Here is an 18,247-nt window from a genome sequence, read left to right on the forward strand (position 1 = left end):
ACAGGGTCTCTTCGAGTTATGTCACAATTTCGTTCCTATAACAGTGACGTAACTTGTAACTTGAATTTTGGTGTAAGTCAAAACGCACCCTAGCTTAAGTTACTTACCTATTCTAACACAGTTATAAAATCATAATCTAAAACATAAAAACATAACTAAGCCACAAGAAATGGAAAAGGACAGAAATATACTGCACTGTAGTAACAGAAAAAATGACAAAGAATTAGTATAAAAAATTTCTTTTATTTATGTGATTGGCTTGCACACTGGAAGGGGCATTGCAAGGTGGGAGAGAGTGGCCTATTGGGAGGAGGAAGCTGGAGAGGCAGGAGAACCTGCAGCAGGTGCTGGAGATACTGGATCAGGTGACTCAGGATTGCCTAAGGGACATGCAGGAGACGCTGGAGATGATTCTACCTGTACTACAGGTGTTTCCCCTTAAGAAGCAGCTGATTAGAGGGTACAGAACCTGTTGCAGGCCTCTCTGCCTTCTTAAACAATTGTTCCAGGCTAGTCTAGAAGTACTAAATAGTTCATAAGTACGATGCTAATGGCATAAGCCAAAACACGTTTTTTAAAATTTTTTATTAATTTTAATTTATTGTGCTAACATGGAATCAAGTGTCCCACTCAATCTAGCTCTCTCACCCCAACCCCTGGTCCCCCATTGCCTCCTCTTTACCCTTCTCCTCCTAACTCCCTCCCCTCTTCCCTCTGGGGTTTTCTGTCCTGTTATCTGTATCTATGTGTCATGTATTTATAATTTCACTAATCCTTTCACCTCTGATCCGATCCCCTCATCCCCCTTTCCTCTGACAGCTGTCCCTCTGCTCCCTGTATCTCTGCCTCTGCCTCTATTCCATTCCTCAGTTCACTTTGTTCATTAAATTCCACATATAAGTGAGATCATATGATATTTTTCTTTCCTGCCTGGCTTATTCCACTTAGCATAGTAATCATCAAGTCCATCTATGCCATCACAAAAGGTAATGTTTTCTTCTTTTCCATGGCTGCATAGTACTCCATTGTGTACATGTACCACAGCATTTTAATCCACTTGTCCACTGATAGACACTTGGGCTATTTCCAGATCTTGGCTATTGTAAACAATGCTGCAATATACATGGGAATGCATATCTTCTTCTGCATCAGTGATTTGGTATTCTTAGGACATATTCCTAAATGTGGGATAGCTGAGTCAAAAGGCAATTCCATTTTTAATTTTTTGAGGAAACTTCATACTGTTTTCCACAGTGGCTGCATAAATCTCTATTCCCACCAGCAGTGCAGGAGGGTTCCCTTTTCTCCACATCCTCGCCAGCACTTATTGTGTGTTGATTTGTTAATGAGCACCATTCTGACAGGTGTGAGGTGGTATCTCATTGTGCTTTTAATTTGCATTTCTCTGATGATGAATGATGTTGAACAGTTTTTCATCCCATTTGTATGTCCTCTTTGGCAAACTATCTATTCATTTCTTTTGCCCATTTTTTTGACTGAATTGTTTACCTTCCTGGTGTTGAGTTTCAAAAGTTCTTTATAAATTTTGGTTATTAACCCCTTAAACATATTAGCGAACATGTTCTTCCATTGTATGGATTGTCTTTTTATTTTGTTCATGATGTCTTTTGCTTGGCAAAAGTTTTTTGTTTGATAGTCCCAATTGTTTATTTTGTCCTTTATTTCACTTGCCCGTGGAGATAAATTAGCAAAAATATTGCTACGAGAGATATTGGAGAGTTTACTGCCTATGTTTTCTTCCAAGATGTTTATGGTTTCATAACTTACATATAAGTGTTTTATCCATTTTGAGTTTATTTTTGTGAACGGTGTAAGTTAGTGATCTAGTTTCATTATTTTGCATGTATCAGTCCAATTTTTCCCCAAAACCATTTATTAGAGACTGTCTTTACTACATTGTATGCTCTTACTTCCTATGTCAAATATCAATTGACCATAAAGGCATGGGTTTATTACTGAGTTTTCTATTCTGTTTTGTTAATCTCTGTGCATGTTCTCATACCAGTACCAAGATATTTTGATTACTATGGCCTTGTAATAAAACTTGATATCAGGAAGTGTAATTCCTCTTACTTTATTCTTCATTTTCGAGATTGCTGAGGCTATTCGTGTACTTTTTTGATTCCATATAAATTTTTGAAATATTTGTTTTATATCTTTGAAGCATGCCATTGGTATTTTAATAGGAATTGCAATGAATCTATAGATTACTTTGGGTAATATAGACATTTAATGATGTTTATTCTTTTTATTCATGATCATGGTATATGCTTCCATTTGTTTGTATCTTCCTTGATTACTTTTTTCAATGTCATATAATTTTCTGAGAAGAAATCTTTTACTGCCTTGGTTAAATTTACTCCTAGGTACTTTATTTATTTATTTATTTTGTTGCTATAGTGAAGGGGATTGTTTCCTTAATTTCTCATTCAGATAGTTTATTGTTGGTGTATAAAAATGCCACTGATTTCTGAATATTAATTTTATATCCTGCCACCTTGCCAAATTAATTTATCAGATCTGGTAGGTTTTTGACTGAGACTTTAGGGTTTTTTATGTACAGTATCATGTCATCAGCAAATAATGATAGTTTTACTTGTTCTTTTGCAATTTGGATGCCTTTTATTTCTTCTTCTTGTCTGATTGCTGTGGCTAGAACTTTCAGAACTATCTTGAATAAGAGTGGTGAAAGGGGGCACCCCTGCCTTGTTCCTGATCTTAAGAGCATTGCTTTTAATTTTTGTCTATTAAGTATGATGTTGGCTGTCAGTTTGTCATAGGTGACTTTTATTATGTTGAGGTATGTTTCCTGTATTCCCACTTTTCTGCATCTATTGATATAATCATGTGATTTTTATTCTGCCTTTTGTTTTTGTTGTAAAGTGACCAGCGAGTTCTACAGAGATACTGAAGTTACAGGAGAATTTTAAGAGGAGTTTATTAAGCCAGCAGAAATATGGGGCTTACAAACCTAAATTATGTATCCTTGAGGGTTAGGGTCCTAGGTTTATAAAGGCTAAAACCACAGAGTAGGTGCGAGCAGCCATTACAGAAGCAAAACTAGCAGTTAGCTTATCAGGAAGTCATTTTTACTGAGGTTACTGACATGTTAAAACATTCTGCTTACAGCACAACTTGAGGTTTTGCTCAGTTTGCAAGTCTGCACTCACAAAAATACAAAAATTCCAAAATAGTGAATACAGAAGGCATACAAAATAACAGTATTAATACTAACAGAGCTACATTTTCTAAACACCTTGTCATAGTTTATGTGATAAATCACATTGATTGATTTGTAAATATTATACCAACCTTGCCTCCCTGGAATAAATCCCACTTGATCATGATGTATGACTTTTTTAATGTATTGCTAGATCCAGTTTGCTAATATTTTGCTGAAAATTTTAGCATCTATGTTCATCAGGGATATTGTTCTATAGTTTTCTTTTTTTGTAGTGTCCTTGCCTCGTTCTGGAATGAAGATAATGCTTGCCTCATAAATGGAGCTTGGAAGTCATCCCTCCTCTTGAATTTTTTTAAATAGCTTGAGAAGGATAGATGGTAATTCTTTTGAATATTTGGTAAAATTTGCCTGTGAAGCTTCTGGTCCATGATGTTTGTTTGTTGGGAGTTTTTTTTATAACTATTTCTATTTAATTTGTTGTAATTAGTCTGTTTAGGTTTTCTGATTCTTCCTGATTGAGTCTTGGAATATTGTATGTTTCTAGGAATTTATCTATTTCAACTAGGTTGTCCAATTTTTTAGCATATAGATCTTCATAGTATTTTCTTATAATCCTTTGTATTTCTGCGGTGTCAGTAGTTACTTCACTTTCTCTTCTAATTTTATTTATTTGAGTCCTCCTTTTTTTCTTAATGATTCTGGTTAATGGTTTGTGAGTCTTTTTTACCTTTTCAAAGAACCATCTGTTGGTTTTATTGATTTTTTAATATATTTTTTTTAGCCTCTATGTCATTTATTTTCCACTTTGATCTTTCTTATTTCCTTCCTTCTACTTCCTCTGGGCTTAATTTGTTGTTCTTTTTTTTCCAGTTCTGTTAAATGCAGGGTTAAGTTGTTTATTTGAGCTTTTTCTTGCTTCCTAAGGTATGCCTGTAATGCTATGAACTTCCCTTTCAGATATGCTTTTGCTGTGTTCCATAAATATTGAGTTGTTGCATGTTCATTTTCATTTGTTTCAAGGAAATTTTTTATTTCTTCCTTGATCTTGTTGTTAACCTATCATTATTTAATAACATGCTATTTAGTCTCCAAGTGTTTGAATGTTTTTCTATTTTTCTATTGTAGTTGATTTCTAGTTTCATGCCATTGTGATCAGAGGAGATGCTTGATATGATTTCAATCTTAAATTTATTGAGACTTATTTTGTGTCCTAACATGTGGTCTATCCTAGAGAATGTACCATGAGCACTTGAAAGGAATGTATATTCTGCTGCTTTGGTTTGAAAGATTCTGAAGATATCTATTAAATCCAGTTGATCTGTCATTTAAGCCTACTGTTTCTTTGTTAATTTTCTATCTGGAGGATCTATCCATTGATGTTAGTGGAGTATTAAAATCCCCTACTATTATAGTATTGCTGTCGATCTCACCCTTTATGTCAATCAAAATCTGCTTTATATGTTTAAGTGCTCCTATATTAGGTACATAAATATTTACAATGGTTATATCCTTCTGTTGGATTGCTCTCTTTATCATTATGTAGTGACCTTCTTTATCCCTTACTATAGCCTTTGTTTTAAGGTCTATTTTGTCAGATATAAGTATTGCTACCCCAGTTTTTCTTTTATTTCCACTTGCATGAAATACTTTCTTCCATCCTTTCACTTTCAGTCTATGAGTATCTTTTGTTTTGAGGTTGGTCTCTTGTAGACAACATAAGTACAGGTCTTGTTTTCTTAACCTTGCAGCTACCCTATGTGTTTTGATTGGAGCATTTAATCCATTTACATTTAAGGTTATTATTGATATGTATTTATTTATTGACAATTTTTTAATTCTACAATCCTCTTTTTCTAGATTTTTTGTTTGATTTTTTTACAGCAGGCCCCTTAACATTTCTTGCAGTACTGGTGTAGTTGTAATGAATTCCTTGAGTTTATTTTCTTGGTTTCTTTTTGGGTTTTTTGTTGTTGTTGTTTTTTTGTCTGAGAAGTTTTTTATTTTTTCTTCAATTTTAAATGATAGCCTTGCTAGATAATGAAGTCTTGGTTGTAGGATCTTGTTTTGCATCAATTTGAATATTTCTTGCCAATCCCTCTGGCCTTAAGTGTTTCTGTTGAGAAGTTGGATGTCATCATTATGGGGGCTCCTTTGTAGGTGATGGACTGCTTTCCTCTTACAGCTTTTAGTATTCTTTTTTTGTCTTTTAACTTTGGTGCTTTAATTATGATGTGTCTTGGTGTAGGCCTCCTTGGGTTTCTCTTTAATGGGATTCTCTGTACTTCTTGTACTTGTGTGACTATTTCCTTCATCAATTTAGGGAAGTTTTCAACTGATTTCTTCATAGGTTCTCTATCTCTTCTTCGTTCTCTTCTCATTCAGAAACGCCTAGGATGCAGATGTTGTTTCTCTTCATATTGTCACAGGGCTCTCTTAGAGTTTTCTTAGTTTTTTTTTTTTTTTTTTTTTTTTTTTGAGCCTCTTTACTTTTTGCTGCTCTACTTCTGTGCTTTTGTTTATCTTGTCCTCTAAATTGCTGGTTCTATCCTCTGATTCATCCAGACTGCTGTGGATTTCTTCTAGAACAGTCTTCATATCTGATATTGTATTTATCATTTCTGACTGGTTCTTTTTTATTATTTTAATGTCCTTTTTGATGCCTGCTATCTCTTTACTTAGATGCTTACTATGTCTGTTCATTGTTGCTCTAAGATCCTTGAGCATCCTAAAAATCATTATTTTAAAATCTGCATCTGGTAGATTGATTTCTTCCATCTCATTCAGTTCTTTTTCTAGGGATTTCTCTTGTCGATTTATTTGGGTCACATTTCTCTGTCTACTCATTTTGTCTGTGCATTTGGTAGTGCTGACTGACTTTGAAATTTTTGTGGTGTCTTTATGAATAAGATGGGCTTAGTTATACTGCCTACCAGACCACTTGTTTTCCTTTTTTAGGAATCCTCTTGTGGATACTATATTCCTTCTTGTTGTATGTGAGTATTAAAATAAGTTGGTCCTTTCTTGGGTACAGTTATTCCTTCAGGCTGGCTAGTTCTAAGGGTTAATTAAACTTGATCATGTGTGTTACACACTGGGCAGTGTCAGTCCTGTTGGGTATTTTTATTCTCCACAGTGTCTTGTGCCTGCTAGACTCCACCTTTGGGTGTGCTGCTTGTGTAGGTAGCTGAGTTTAGGGTTGGTGCTGTCTGCCACTTGCTACCAGTTGTGTTGGCTCTAGATTTTCTTAAGTTGGTGTCAGCTATTGTTTGTAACCCACTGTAGGCTACCTTTCTGTAGCTACTGCACTTTTTGTTGTTTGTGTCTCCATTTTCTGTGTGTGGGTTGTGTGGGAGTGGCTAGTCTTTGTAAAAGGATCAGCTTCCTTCTGCTTAGAGATGACAGCAGCTCTGTAAAAACCTCAAGCTCTGTAAGATTTGTTTCCACTTTTCAGCTGCTCCTCCTCCTTTTGCAGCTGCCTGGTTTTTAAACGAAGTCTTCTGTAGTAAGACTGTAGTGTCAGCTGAGACTGGCCTTACCCAACCAACCCCTCTACAGAGTGCATGCTTGGTGGGTTTGGATAGCTGAGGTTGTGAGTACAACATTAGTGGAACACCTTACTTCAGGGGTCTCTTGGTCAAGAGCTCAGTATGGGGAATGTGGTCCCTACTCCAGAACTTAATACCTTAGCCACTGCTGGATACTCAAATTTTATTTCTCCCCAGCAAGATGAGAAGCAGATTCAGATTGAATGGGGCAGACAGTACCCTCTGCAGAAGTTCTTACAGCTAGTGAGACCCTGTTCTCTGGGAGAAAGACTAAGAGAGTCCTGTCCTGGGGTTGACTATGCTCAACTCCCTCACCTAAAAGGTGGCTAAGCCCCTCAACAAGATCCAATAATAAACTCACAGTGTCCCACACGTTAAATGTCCATGCTCCAAGCCTCTCTTCCTTCCCCCTGTGGAATCTAGCCCAGCTAGACAAAATATACAGCCCCAGGCTGGCTGACTGTGAAGCTCCACCCTAGCCAATGCACATGAGCCTCTGTGCTGGTGATTATAATAGAGAGAGGAACTCGCCTCAACTGGGCCAAATGTGAGGAGCTTTTCCTTAGGATAACACTCTAGCAAGGGTTGTTAGGTCCTGAACTGATGCTTTCCATAGCTGGCCACTGGATGTGCCAGTCCTGGGCTTCCCTGGCAGGAACCCAGCAAAGACCAATGGGTGACACTGCCTGTGACTGGTCTTCAGCAACCTTCTTGGAGCTACAAACATCCAAAGTTTGTGGTTATCTCTGGTGGGCCCAGCTGTACAAGAAACTACCAAGCTGCATACCTAGGCTGGCTTTTACCCACTCTGGGCCTGGGGGAGGGTCTGCTTACAAGGCCAGGTTTCCCCTGAGTCCCACCTCTGCAGCCTCTGTCTGCTGGCTGCATGTTAAGCTCAGCCACTGAAAAAACCCTCTGGTAGAGTCTAGTGCCTGCAGCAATTTAGGTATTAAGAATCATGGTGGGTGTGGCTCCTCTGTTCAGCCCCAAGTGTCAGTCTGTCAAGACATTTTTTACAGACTTTAGGAGGGTGTGGCCCAGGAGACTGGTGGGTCTGGCTTCTGAGATCCAGAGGTCTGGTTTGTCTATAGTTTGGACAGTTTCTACTGAGTCTTCCATGAGATGGAAGCACCAGTCTTAGAGTTGGGAGCATGTGGGGGAAAGCTTTGGTCTTAACACCAGAAAACTGAGTCACTGATGCACCCCCTGATTCCTGACCTCTCAGAACAACCCATGGCCATGACTGGGGTTGGGGAGACTCCTGAGGATGGAGCAGTTGCTTTTCCCCAGGCTGATGCTGCACAGAAAGATGGCAACTGTGGTATTGGAGAATGGCTCAGCACAAGGGTTCTGGTGGCCATTCCCTATAGTGTTTCTATCCCTGGGCCTCCAACTATACACTCTCCTCATGCAACTCCAGTCCTCTCAGCTCTCCCTCCACTGGAGCCCCAGGTAAATGGCTGTGAACGAGATTTTCTGCGTCGGCTCTTTAAGATGGAGCCTGTGTCTCTGAGAGCTTCATTTCTTTCTTGCAGACAAAATGTTGCTCTTTCACCACCAAATGTTGTCTGGGCACCTCTTCTAGGCTCTGGGGCTCTAGGCTGGGGCTCCAAGCCTGGGGCTGAGCACCCATACCTCTCAGAACGACCCTCCCCACAGTGAGATTCTCTTGGACCCTCAGCTGCCCCTTGCTGCTGGGAGTGGGGAAGCCCTTTCCACATCTCTGCCCTTCCTACCAGTCTCAGTGTGGCTTTGTCTATGATCCTTGGTTATGGACTTCTCTTCCTTTAGTCCAAAGCTGGTTTTTCCACGTCTCAACTTTTTAAAGTTCTTATGGGATTGAGTATCATAAACTCAAATTGTTGTATGTTGAGACTGTCATAACACAAGGACGCCCTGTACTGATGCTTTCTTTGAGATGGTTGAAATCCTTTTGTGCCTTCAATAAGCACTAATGCTAGTCTTTATGCTCTTCAACTACATATGAACTTTAATTTTGTGGGGAAAAAGGCATGCTCATTATATTTGATGATTTGATGTTTATATTAATCATTATTACCCAAGTTAGCAATTGAAATGATTTTATATTACAAAGACAAATATAGAAAAATCACAAATTATACTTTAAAGCTCCACCTTTATGGAAATTAAAGAATGCAGTATCTGATACATTTACTGCAATAGGCTATGTTATTATACTGTTTAATGAGTGGAGAAAAGTACAAAGGAAGTCCAAAAATTCAAAGGGCAGGTAAATGCACTGAACTAGAAAGAATAATAAGAAAAATGAGGTGAGTAAAAAACAGGATGCTTAATCATTTCTATTTCTCTCTTTCTTTCTTTCTTTCTTTCTTTCTTTCTTTCTTTCTTTCTTTCTTTCTTTCTTTCTTTCTTTTTTTATTAAGAGGAGGTGAGTCAGAGAGATAGATTCCTGCATGCACCTCCACTGGGATCCACCTGGCAAACCTCCTATGGGGTGATGCTCTGCCCATCTGGGGCCACTGCTTTATTGCTCAGCAATCAAGTTATTTTTAGCATCAGAGGTGGAGGCAACTGGATCCATCCTCAGTGCCCAGGGCCAACTTGCTTGCACCAATCAAGCCATGGCTGTGGGAGGAGAAGAGAGAGACAGATAAGGGGTAATACAGGGGTAGAGAAGCAGATTGTTGCTTCTCCAGTGTGCTCTTACGAGGAATCAGATGCAGGACATCCACATGCTGGGCCAATGCTCTACCATTGAGCCAACCAGCCAGGGCCATCATGTCTTAAATACAAGACACAAAATCAAAGAAAAATATAACTTACAGTTTACAGAATGTTGAGAAGAAAAATTAACAAGAAGTAGGGGAAAAGAAAATTAGATACAGCTGAAATGTTGGAAAGTTATAGAAATAGACTATACAACTAAAGTAACTTATGGATAAAAAAAGGTAGATGTTTGGGTGAGTTTTAGGCACTGCAGAAAAATTAAGGAATAATGTATCAATAGTCTAGAAAACTCAATGTCAAAACTATAGGAGTAAAATGTTTCCATGGTATTCATCCCTTTGGTGGGCCCTATAGAACCCTAAGTTCATTCAGGCTTCATCAAAACTTCCTCAGGAAAACTCCCCAGATTCCCCAAACATATGCTCTAAGACCTCTGTTCATTTTTCCTTTCTAGTATGTATATCCACTCAAAATTATTTACCCATGCCATTATACAATTTTCTTCCCCAGGAGAACAAAAACTTCAAAAGTCTGATAGCACAATCTCACCATTATAGCTCAAATTCTACCACAGTGCCTGGAGGATTATGTGCATTCAGAAACATTTTTTGAATAAATGAATGAGTAAATAAATGACTCACTCCAAGCTCAGTATGGGTATTGATTGACTTACAACCTATGCAACTTACGACCATTTGACTTTATGACCACAATCACTAGCCACAACTGCTCCGTATCTGGCAGTGCAAGCATTGCCCAGCTGGGCGTACAACAGTGCAGACCAGCTTCCCGCAGCACTACCATCTCCGCATGTACCATTTCAACTGTTATCCCAGACTCGGTACAGCAATTTGTGATTTGTGTCTTAGATATTTTTCATCAAATCCCTCCCAAGATGTCTACCAAGAGAAAATTGTCTTTGTAAATATTAAACCAGTTGTACTGGTAATGCAGTGTTTTACTTAAACCTGACGAATGTAAAAATAAGAAAAAAAATGATGTAGGGATGACACAAATGGCATAAAATGAACAAAGAAAATTATGATATATAACAATAATGAAAGAAAGTTATGATAAAATATGACTTAAAGGTTTTTATAACATCATTTCACAGTACTGTACATATAGCCTACTCAACTTATGACCAAATCGTGTTAAGACTGGTCTGTCAGAACCAATTGTGGTTGTAAGTGGAGCACTAGCTGTAATCTTGCCAGAAATTAGAAAAATCAAGAAGAGAAAGTAAGTGTAGGGCATAACAATAAATAATGAGTTCTTATGTAGGGCTTGTGGATACTTGGAAAGGAGGCCAAAGAAGAAACCTGGGGAAACAGAGCTTTCAAGGTTGACAGAGTAAAACTATACATGAGGGGAGTGCAGAAAAAAGGCAATAAACATAGAAATTAGAGTTGAAACATTATTTGATATCAAAAGAGGCATCTAAAAATATGTTATAACACTGATATGTTTTGAATATTAAAATGTCAATGTAAATATTAAAATTACTGTGAATCATAAATTTTTATACTTTGGGCTTTTCTCCAAAATGGAGTGAAATTTCTTTAAATTCAAACTTCTAATGTAGTGATTATAGTTCTTTATTGAGTGCATAGTATGTGCCAGCTACTGTCTTATTCTTGCATGCATTTTGTTAATTCTCATGATTACCATATGTGGGAATTACTATATTGTTAGCTATATATTTGGGTTTTACTTGTGCATTTTTCTCTCATTTTTTTTTAATTTTTTTTAACTTTTATTAATTTTTAGAGAGGAGAGAGAATGAGAGAGAAAGGGGAGGGAGGAGCAGGAAGCATCAACTCACATATGTGCCTTGACCAGGCAAGCCCAGGGTTTTGAACCGGCAACCTCAGCACTCCAGGTTGACGCTTTATCCACTGCGCCACCACAGGTCAGGCCTCTCTCATTTCTTAAATACCTACATCTCATATCCACTGAAATTACTTTTTATGAAAGTTGCTAAGTGTCCTGCATGTCACCGGCTTTTTATAGACCTCAGAGCAAGTCACAGATCACAGAGCAAGTATGTAGGGCAGTGGTTCTCAAAGTATGCACCAGGGCATACTGGTGTGCCCTAGAAGATTTCCAGATGCACCCTATGGTATTTCAGAAAAATATGTGCCTGTTAGGGACCAAAAAACCAACAGGGTTTTTGGAGTTTAGATTTTTGGGGGACAGAGGTGTGGGGAATTGGCTGTAAGCTGACAGCCTGCCCAACCCCACAACTCACTTGCCTGATTAGGTTGCAAAAGGCTCTTAAACTGTGATGCTGGATTGTTTACACTACCCCCCATGTTCCCTGGAAAGACTGGAGGCAAGTTTCTTCTATCCTTTGGTGTAAAGTTAAGATGATATGTATGGTAGGGCTTTTTTGCACTCAACACAATTAAGAGTAAAAAGAGAGGAATTCTTCAATGTACTGATGAGGAAATGAGAGTTTGCCTTTCAAATATATGCCCAAACATTGAAGAAATTGCTAGGACACATCAGGCTCATGTTTCTCATAAACACAAAAATGAAAAAACTTAACACATTAGTGCTAGGACCTGCCGAATTTACTAAATCTTACTAAGAATGTATCTATATATATAAAAAGATAACATTTTGTCATTTATTTTATTTTTAACCCCTTTTTTTACAAATTCTAAGAAGCATAACTCAAAAAATGTAACATAAAAATGTTTTTTAATGTTAGAATAATTTAATTTTGTCATATTTATTCTGTTAATTACCATAAAAGCACACTTGGATTTTATATATATTTTTTAATATTGTACTTAATTATTATAACATATTTCTTAGAAACTTGTATATAATGTGCCTACAATTATTTGTATGATTTTAAATGTGCCCGACTTCAAAAAGTTTAGGACCACTGATGTAGGGTATCAACTTGAGAAAGGCATTGCTGGCATACTTCCACCCTGAAGGCATCTCTGCTATGGGATCCATAGAGAAGGTGACTCCTATGTGCACAGCTGTGCTGGCCAGGTGCACCCAGGATTAGCCCACAGTTGCTAAATGAGAGGCAGTAGCACAAAACAGGCATGTTTGATGACTTTCTTTCTGTCTGTTGGGTTAAACCACTCCCCAGACTCTACAGAGCACCCACCTGAGAAGGTAAGAGGTGAACACGTCTCAGCCAGAAAGACTTGAATTCTATTCCCAGCCTCAACTTACACTTGCTGTAGAAGCTTGGAGAGCATGTTTAACTCCTCTACACACAGCTTCTATGACTGTAAAATGAGGATACCAATACATACTTTGTGGATTTGATGTATAAATTACATTAGATCAGCGATTTTCAACCTTTTTCTTCTCATGGCAAACATAAACTAATTACAAAAGTTCAGCAGCACACCAAAAAATATATTTTTTGCAGATCGGACAAAAAAATAGGTATAATTTTGATTTATTCACACTGGATGACTATTGTTGTATTGACCGTTGTCATTTGACAATCTAGAGGAAAAGAGGTCAGTGCCCCTGACTAAAGAGTCAGCTATGGCATGTTTTAAAAATTCTTGTGGCATGCAGTTGAAATTGTTGGAGTAAAGATTTGTGTAGTGCCTGGCACATTGTGGATGCTCCATAAATGGGGCTTATACTTTCATTATAAAATTGAGAGGTGTATTCAATGTTTTTTAAAATTGATATCTAACTGGGGAAATAAAATATTATATAGCAAATAATATATGTAGCAGCATTTGACTGAATCTGCACTTGTTTCACTAAGTTTATCACTTTTCTTATCTCCTTGTTCTTCCACTTGTCTCTTAATTTGGGTGAATAAATTGTTTTGCTCTTTTTTTTTATGCTCCTTCCCTCAGTCACTTAAACCACTGGCAAATTAATTTATTTCTAAATTTCAAAGAGCTTCATCTCAGTCATGTATGTGCACTATCTTCAAGAATGATATGGGTCATCAAGAATTCAGGAAAACAGCCTTATATTCACAGTTAGATGTCTCATCTCACATCCAAATGAGCATCTCCAACACCCTTTGCTCCCATGCTTCTTCATCTTTGTCAAAGGAAACACCATGCTCCAAGTGTCCTAGGCTGGAAGCTATTTTCTACTAGGGCATGTTTTTGAACATGTTGTTTTCTTTCCACTCTTCAACAGCCCAGCACAGGCTCTCCACGGACCTTTCTTAGCATTCCAGTGCCCGTATTAATCTCTTCTGAGCTCTGAGTATGAGTAGTTAAGAGTGTGGAACTCTTGGTCTTCCAGCACGTACGTACATGAGTACTCTCAGAAACAGAAATAAGACCTCTTTAGCATCGACACTGGTGCTTTCAAGTTTTGAACAAATGCTTGCCAGTCAAGTATGTGGGTTCACATGTTCTTAGCAAGTCATGAAACTGTGATTGTTTTGTACTTCTACTATGAATGGTAATCTATTAGTTTAAATGAGGGAAATCTTCATTGTTCTTCCTAGGTGTTAGCACCAGAGTATGTTGCTCAACATTTTTCAAGTATGAAAGGCTGATGTGAAGTTGAAAATCTTTATAAAATCCATATGCTTTAAAAGAATAATGACTGTAATTTTAAGAATATCTTCATTTAACAGTAGAAGGATAAACAGAGTATTTGCTAACTAATAAATTTTCCTAGTTAATTTTGTTTCTTATTTTTAGTCTGAATAATGCTTTGAAAATATTACTTTTGTATTGTTATCTATGGTGTGGGTCTTCTCCCTTTTGCTCTTCAGACAATCTGTATTTTATTGTGTTATGGAAAGGATGACACACAAGTAAATGAGAATGAACAAAGGAGATACTTTCTGGAATTTTTAAAAGTTTAATCCTCAGGTCAATAGGAGAGAGCCATGCACATAGTTAAAATACACTGATGAAAATAGACAAAATTTCCTCAGTTATAGGGCATGAGAAAGATAGATTAAGAGGAAACAGAGTAAGGACCAGAGACACAGAAGAGGGCCCACTCACTTAGCAGTTGAGTTAATATTCATTTATCTAAGCTTCATTTGATCAAGCAAAACCTATTAGCAATGGTGGAATCAATTATTAATATGTATATTTACATATATAGTATATTTATATATATAGTATATAAGAACTGTGTATATATTGCATTTATATTCCAGAGAGCATACACATTTTTTAATTATAAAATAACTAGTTTCTTCATAATTAATTTAATAAAAATATAATCCAATGTATAATGAAAATTAGAGAAATGGACAAAATAATTTTACAATTCAATAACTCTTCACACTCAGCTTTCTTTCCTTTCCTCTCTTCAGGAAGTTACAATGGACTTTTCAATGTTCCCTGAATAAATTCTCTCTCTGCTTTCTTCCTGACTTGTAGTCAACTTCAGCTCATTCCTTCAGAACTCTTTCATATGTAAGTAGAAAAAACCTAGCATTCAGAAGAATGGCTCCAAAGAAGAAGCATACTGGGGTCTATGGCTGGTTCTTTCATTCACATGTTGTGAAATTAGACAATTAACTAATCTTCTTCAAGCCTAGTTAATCCAAACTCTACAATGGGGGAAATAGCTGCACATTCTACAACCAGAACACAGGTAGAAGAAATCTTAGGAAGGAGCTTTGGGCATGTTGAACATTTCCAGTCATGATATCTGTTCCTCTTAAGCTTGCCTTTGGAAGAAAGGCTGCCAGTCCACTGACTCTGCTCACTAACAGGAAGCTATTCCAGGCCAGTGAGCACCCCCATGATTTTGTGGTAAGAGCTGAACTGAGGTCATCTCATTTCACTTCTTGGGAAACTGCAAGGGATCTTAGGAATGTCCCCAGCTGTGATAGAAAGAGTAAAGAAAGAGTAGAATGTGGAGACAGCCAATCTGCATTAATAGAGGATCACCAGACCAAACTTGTAGATCTTCATGTCTAATAACACTGATGGCTGAGATCATTCATACCCATCTCCTGTAGAAAGCGACTGAAAATATTTAAATAAAACTTAAAACATCTTCTTAGACACATGGACTTGCTGACTAGGTAGCAATTATGGCAACAATATCTGCGTGGAAGTGGAAATCCAGAAAGACCCTCAAAGTATTTACATACCTAAGAAAACTTGAATGATGTTGGTGGTTGCAATGGATCCCTGGGTCCACCCAAGCTAGAAAGTCTAAGAAGACAGTCTCCTCTGCATCACTGGCCCCAACAGGGCTCTACACTTTTGGTAGGGACACATTTAAGGTAGATTAGCCACATTCCTCCAAAATTCAAAAGGCCTTTCAGGGTGTTGTCTTTCTGTTGAGCAGAGCAAGCAGATGAAATATCTTTGGGAAATTATGACCACAATGGCCTTTGCAGGGATATTTAAGACAAAGTGACTATAACTGGGTGGTCCAAGAATGTTTTCGATGTAAGTCCTCAGGGCTTAAACTGTTTTAAGTATAATGATGATGACAACAATGATGATGATGATAAAATACACAGAACATAACAGTTTACCATATTAATCATTTTAAAAGTGTTCAATGTGGTGGTATTAAGTATCCTCACAATGTTTTGCAATTATTACCATTATCAAGGTCCAAATATCTTCATCACCTAAAATGGAAACCCAGGCCTGTTATACAGTCACTCCCTACTCTCCCTCTCCAAGATGTTGAAAATCACTAATCTCTATCAATTTGCCTATTCTGATACTTAGTATGAATGAAATCATAAGTATGTGGTCTTTTGTGTCAAATTTTCTTCACTAAGCATAATGTTTTCAAGGTACAACTATGTTGTAGCATGTATTAGCACTTCATTTCTTTTAACAGCTGAATAATATTTCCCTGCATAGATTTAGTAAATTTTATTTATCCATTCATTTATTGTTGGATATTTGTGTGTTTTTTTTTTCTACATTCCTTGAACTATTTTTAAATGGTCCTGTACTGGTAATGACCCTGAGCTTCAAGCACGAACAAAGCAGATCTTCTAAGAAAGACATCTTAATCTTACAATTTCATATAATTTAGGACAATGAACAGATTACCTGAACATGACCAAGCACATGAGAAAACAGCGCATCACAGTGGAGCATAAGCAAAAGCAACAGGTGGCGGCAGAAGGCCTGCGAGGAGGCTGGAATTGCCAAGCGTGCATCATAAAACGGTGCAAAAAATTTAAAAGAATTTTTAAACGTTATATACAGTGAGATGAATTAGCAAAAGATGTTAAAAAATAAAAATATAGTTGGAAAGTAAATAAGAAAATAATTGGAACATTTGAATGATAATACCTAAAGTTTGGGACACCAAAAACTATCAAGTGCCTTATTCTATGTCTTGAAGAATATAGTTATTATTTTTAACTCCCCAAGATTCTACATGTGATCTTCCTTAAATATTATTATTTCTTAATATATATGTTTGATATTGATTTCTTTTTTTTTAAATAATTTTATTTTTTTAATGGGGTGACATCAATAAATCAGGATACATATATTCAAAGATAATAAGTCCAGGTTATCTTGTCGTTTATGTGGCATACCCATCACCCAAAGTCAGATTGTCCTCTGTCACCTTCTATTTAGTTTTCTTTGTGCCCCTCCCCCTCCCCCTTTCCCTCTCCCGTTCCCCCCTCCCCCCGTAACCACCACACTCTTATCAATGTCTCTTAGTTTCACTTTTATGTCCCACCTACGTATGGAATAATGCAGTTCCTGGTTTTTTCTGATTTACTTATTTCGCTTCGTATCATGTTATCAAGATCCCACCATTTTGCTGTAAATGATCCAATGTCATCATTTCTTATGGCTGAGTAGTATTGCATAGTGTCTATGTGCCACATCTTCTTTATCCAGTCATCTATTGACGGGCTTTTTGGTTGTTTCTATGTCCTGGCCACTGTGAACAATGCTGCAATGAACATGGGGCTGCATGCGTCTTTACGTATTAATGTTTCTGAGTTTTGGGGGTATATACCCAGTAGAGGGATTGCTGGGTCATATGGTAGTTCTATTTTCAGTTTTTTGAGGAACCACCATACTTTCTTCCATAATGGTAGTACTACTTTACATTCCCACCAACAGTGTATGAGGGTTCCTTTTTCTCCACAGCCTCTCCAACATTTGCTATTACCTGTCTTGCTAATAATAGCTAATCGAACAGGTGTGAGGTGGTATCTCATTGCAGTTTTGATTTGCATTTCTCTAATAGCTAAAGAAGATGAGCATCTTTTCATATATCTGTTGGCCATTTGTATTTCTTCCTGGGAGAAGTGTCTGTTCATGTCCTCTTCCCATTTTTTTATTGGATTGTTTGTTTGTTTGTTGTTGAGTTTTATGAGTTCTTTGTATATTTTGGATATTAGGCCCTTATCTGAGCTGTTGTTTGAAAATATCATTTCCCACTTAGTTGGCTTTCTGTTTATTTTGTTATCAGTTTCTCTTGCTGAGTAAAAACTTCTTAGTCTGATGTAGTCCTATTCATTAATTTTTGCCTTCACTTCTCTTGCCTGTGGAGTCAAATTCATAAAATGCTCTTTAAAACCCAAGTCCATGAGTTGAGTACCTATGTCTTCTTCTATGTACTTAATTGTTTCAGGTCTTATGTTTAGATCTTTGATCCATTTTGAGTTAATTTTAGTACAGGGGGAAAAACTGTAGTCCAGTTTCATTCTTTTGCATGTGGCTTTCCAGTTTTCCCAGCACCATTTATTGAAGAGGCTTTCTTTTCTCCATTGTGTGTTCTTGGCCCCTTTATCAAAAGTTATTTGACTATATATATGTGGTTTTATTTCTGGACTTTCTATTCTGTTCCATTGGTCTGAGTG

The sequence above is a fragment of the Saccopteryx leptura genome, chromosome 10 (assembly GCF_036850995.1).
Source record: "Saccopteryx leptura isolate mSacLep1 chromosome 10, mSacLep1_pri_phased_curated, whole genome shotgun sequence".
Taxonomy (NCBI): Eukaryota; Metazoa; Chordata; class Mammalia; order Chiroptera; family Emballonuridae; genus Saccopteryx; species Saccopteryx leptura.